The sequence below is a fragment of the Chenopodium album genome, chromosome 5 (assembly GCF_948465745.1).
Source record: "Chenopodium album chromosome 5, dcCheAlbu1.1, whole genome shotgun sequence".
Taxonomy (NCBI): domain Eukaryota; kingdom Viridiplantae; phylum Streptophyta; class Magnoliopsida; order Caryophyllales; family Amaranthaceae; genus Chenopodium; species Chenopodium album.
The window spans coordinates 53,064,797-53,069,809 of record NC_137838.1 but is presented as its reverse complement, the minus strand read 5'-3'; the positions used below and the strand labels follow the sequence as shown (position 1 = coordinate 53,069,809).

Below are 5,013 nucleotides of genomic sequence, written 5' to 3'. Positions count from 1 at the left end.
TATAAAATGTTACCACTGAAAACATAAAAGGGTTGCATCTAAAGAAGAAAGGGTACAAATCATACAGAGAATAGTATCTCAATAACACAACAAAGGGTGTAATTAGTACATGAAAGGGTAAAGTTGAGTTATGGACTACCAACACCATGTTTAAGGGCTAAGGATGCGAGAACCACTGAAATACCAAAGAATACCACTGACTCATGAAAAGGTTGCATCTGAAGTCGAAAGGGTACAACTAACTCATAAAGAAAATAGTATCCCACTAACACAATAAAGGGTCTAATTAGTACATAAAAGGGTACACTAGTACAAAACTAACTTCAAGTAACACCCAAAAAGTGTTACATAAAGTGGTAAAAGTGTTATTATAGACAATATGTAACACTTTATTGGGTGATACTTCCGCCCATGTTACCTAAGGTCTTATGTAACACTTTGGGTAATATATGGTAACACTTTCAATAGTGATACTATAAACCCTCTTTATGTAACACTTTTTACATTTTTAGTATAATTTTTAAAGTGTTACTTTTTATTTCTTACGTAACACTAACTTATCTTTAGTAACATTTTTCAATCATATAGTATCACTTTATCCGACATTATGTATCACTTTTTAAACGAATGTAACAGTTTTGTTTATTATAAGGTAACATTTTTCGATCATCTTTTGACATATAGTAAGCACTGTATTCAACATTATGTATCACTTATTCATTAATAGGTAACATTTATTATTATTATTATTATTATTATTATTATTATTATTATTATTATTATTATTATTATTATTATTATTATTATTATTATTATTATTATTATTATTATTATTATTATTATTATTATTAAATATAAAATAAAATTAACAATAAAGAATGAGAAACTAACATATATGATAGATAATAATTTGAATTGAAATAATTTCATAATTCTTTCAAAAAAAATCCATACACACCAATTTTAATGTTTGGCCAAACAAGATGATAATCAAAACAAAAAGAAAATTAACTTCGATCTCTATCTAAAAAAAGTGAAAAAAATTAAAAGAAACAAATGCTAGAATAATTGCAGCAGCAGCAACAGAGCTTCTAGCAGACATCATGTAGCAGCAAATAAAAGTGGCAGGAAGCAGTGGCAGCAAACAGCACCAGCAAGAGTCAGCAACAAAGAGCAGTAGCAGCAAAAAAAAACAGCAGTAGCACCAAAAAGTAGCAGAAGCAACAGCAAAAAACAACAGTAGCAGCTGCAAAACAGCAGTAACCGTAAGTGACAGCAGCAGAAAAACAACGCTAACAATAAGAGACTGCAACAGCAGTAACAATAAGCTTAGCGGGCAGCTCCAATCTTTTCAATCCTGGGGATAAAAAACTTCTTTTCTGTATCTCCCTAAACATCAACCACATACATATATGCAAGCATGCACACTTCTTATGGCGTCATCTCTTGCTATAAAGTATTCATTAAAAAACAATGAAAGTATTACATGATTTTTTTACAATTGTGATTCAAAAAATTTAGATGTCAGGATTAAAGAAAGAAAGAGAAAAAAAAAAAAAAAAAAAAGAAGAACGACCTTTTTTTAACGAGACCTCAAGTTTACACTGTTTTTCCTTATCTGATTTTAATCCTCTTCACTTGAGTGGTTCAATTCTCCCTTTTCATCGGGTGTATACTCGTCAGTATCTTTAGTCACCTTCTTACTTTTTTTTTGTTTGTTTCGATCCCTTCATCCACTGTTTCAGTGGGAATCTTTAGTCGCCTTCTTACTTTTTTTTTTGTTTATTTTGATCCCTTCATCGACTATTTCAGTGTATAAAACATGAATGTAGCCCCCAAATCCCTCATTCTGATTCTATTTTGTTCTATCCTTGCTTAGCTTGTCTAGCTTTCTCATAATGTCCATCTAGATCTTGATTCCTACAAAGAACACACAAGACAGTTAGTTGACGGACGTCATTGATCACAAATAGATTTTTAGAGTGTTAGACCCCTAGAAATATTAGCTTGGTTATCAGAGTTTACATTGCTAATTCTAGTTTATTACTTTTTAATTGTTGTAAACAAATTTTAGTTGACTCTTGACCCTAGCTATCTTCAAAGCTATTAGCAAAATGAATCTGGCTAGGGGATGCAGAAACATTTAAGTTATTGAATCATTGAATTAGGGGTAGGATAACCATTAAGAACTAATAAAAATATCTTTTGAAATAGTGTATGAATCCCCTTTACTATATGTACTATTTCATTCTGCAGATTGTCGGGAGTCAGGTCCTTGTGAAAATCCTAAAGAACAAGCATGCACCCCCCTTTTAGAACTACTGAATTTTAAATCGAGTATGGCAAGGGCTATGGCAAGGGCATACGTAGGGATGCAGAGCTCATAAGTTTGGGTGTCAAGAACAAGCTAATAAATAATCAGGGTGATATTCAACTACCATAATTTCCGTGGGAAAGATCAGTTAGAAAGTTTCTCATTGAAAATGTAAGAGAAAAAGACGAGCTTAAAACAAAGCTTAGAGAAAAACTACTACATTCAACAGAGGCGGCTGTAGTGGGAGATGGCACTGAACCAGCAAAAGAAACAGTTTTGCTTGACACAACTGATGAAGATGTAGTCCCAGCCACGGAAGCATAAGTCTTGCCAAAAGTTATTTTTTTGATGGGTTTTGGTGTCAGATAATTTTAGTAGCTTCTACTATAGAGTAGTTGTTATCAAACATATACAGGAGATAATATAAGGCTCTGAATACATAAAGGATTTTTGCTTGCAATTATCAGGGTATACTTCAATCTACAAGTTAACATGTCACTATATCAGTGCTTAAACTGGGATGGGTGAGTAGAGTTTTGGCAGGCCTCTAAAATTGGAGAAATTCTAAGCTATACCAAATGTATTATAGGAGTGAGGTTAGTTCTTTGAAATTTACTAGAGTGTTCAGACCTGTTTGCATCTTAATGGATTACCTAATTGTCACAATGTGGCATACCTTATCATACTCCCAGCACTTCGTACATGATTGTCTTAAAGGCAAGGGATCAATACATAGTGTGCCAATTAAGTTCTATCCAATTGTTCATAAATATTTATACCATTAGTTTTAGTAGAATGAATATCGAAATATACACATCAACAAGTCAAAACCTAGCAACAAAAACCCTCTTCTTAACCCCCTCAATCCTTCCATCCTTTTCAACCATCCATTCAGACAATCAAACAGAAGCAAATCAGTTCAAAAATATCAATAATCATTCATCAAAGTTAATTATAAACTATGGATTAGCGGGGAAAAAAAAAGTAATATTTAACTCAAAGTTTTATGGAATAATCAATTAACTGCATTTCAACATAAATCAGGACAATAAACAAAATTAGCTCATATAATTAAGAATCTAACAAAAACATCACAAAATAGCGATATCTAACTTGCAGCAAATTCGAGCGAAAAGAGAAAATTCGATCAGTAATTACAAAATTGATATGGCAAAACTGAAAGTGACTTTCAAATCGCATGAACTCAACAAATTATCACACAATTTCTCCACTTCTATAAAAAACACAACATACAATAATAAAATTGATACCTGAAACTTTCGATTTGGGCGATCACTCAAACAAAAATTGAGCAGCAGAGAGAATTGTATCCAGCAATTCTATCGTATCAATTGGAAGCACTTCAGGCGAAAGAGAATCAAGCAGAAATGAGTAATCGAGTAATAAAAGATTCGAGCAATCAATTTGGGAGATTCAAGCAATCAATTTGGGAGTTTCGATCAATCAATTGGAGGTATGTTAGGGTTCATCATTTCTAAGTGATAGAAAGAATCAAGCAATATAAACCTGTAAAGTTTTTATTTTGTTTTTTTTTTCTTTTTTTTTTGAAACAAGTTTTTATTTTGTCACTTGTAGAGTTTTTTTTTTCTTTTTTTAAAGTAAAATACTTTGAGGAATTTTATTACTCGTAGAGTTGTAATACTTTTCCCCTCAAATAAAAAAAAAGAGAAAAAAAAAAGAGTTGTAGTACTTACAACTTAGGCTCGAATTTTTTGAGCTTTTAGGCAGAGCAGATTTCAGTAGAACAGAGCAAAGAAGAGCAGAGCATGGCTTCCACACACTACAAAACATAACAGAGCAGATCAGCAGAGCGATTTTCAGTAGAGTAGAGTAGATTTCAACACAGTAGAGCAGAGTAACTCAAAAGAACAAGGCCTTAGAGAAGGCTAAAGGCAACGAGGGTAATTTACATAGTTGTCCTTATTAGCGAACAAAACTAATTTTAGTTAATCAATTAGCAGATGAGAAGAGGAGTAATGCCATGTTAGAGCTTTATAGGTTAGGGATGTTATAAAATAAGGTAACACTTCTTAGGTGTTACTATAAAATGTTATCTATTTAAAAGTGTTACTCTATAATGTTACCTATGTGAAAAGTGATACTTTGTAATGTTACTTATTTTAAAAGTGTTACATTAAGTGTTACAATCTACAAAAATGTTACCAAAGTGTTACTTATAAATCTATTAATTTTGCACTTTAATAAGTGTTACATACACGTGTTACGTAAACTCAATTATGTATTAGTGGTAAAGTCGAGTTACTTTTTAAGTCACCATCTATTTGCATTGACTGTAATTAATGGCCTTTTGCAAAAATGAGTCATTAAATAAACAACAATTAATTAGCTTAGTACCATAACAATTACATAATAAAGACTTTGGATGTTCATTCAAGCATAACAAGCATCATAATCATAACATGATAAAATAACAAGGAAATTCTAGATTAGTTCTTAGTAAGTACTACTTAATAACGTAGAACAAATTATAATCCGTCCAGAAAATTTGAAGTGCATAACATCCAATAGGTCGCACTTGATCAAAGGGTAAGATGATCGTTCGAGCCGTGAATAGTTGAGTCATCCCATGGGTGGCGGGGCTCATCATCATCACTTGGGGAAGAGAAAGGGGTCATTCCAATCATGAATGGTGGGGTCATCTGGGTCACCATGTTTGT

General features: G+C 32.1%; 1 long non-coding RNA gene across 1 annotated transcript; it reads right to left on the bottom strand.

Annotated features, from left to right (window-relative positions):
• Positions 1-909: 909 nt before the first annotated feature.
• Positions 910-3,872, bottom strand: LOC145630740 (uncharacterized). Its single transcript, XR_014112224.1, has 3 exons — positions 3,586-3,872; positions 1,577-1,920; positions 910-1,246 (listed from the first exon to the last, which is right to left on the bottom strand). It is a non-coding gene; the product is annotated as an uncharacterized LOC145630740 (long non-coding RNA).
• Positions 3,873-5,013: the final 1,141 nt, after the last annotated feature.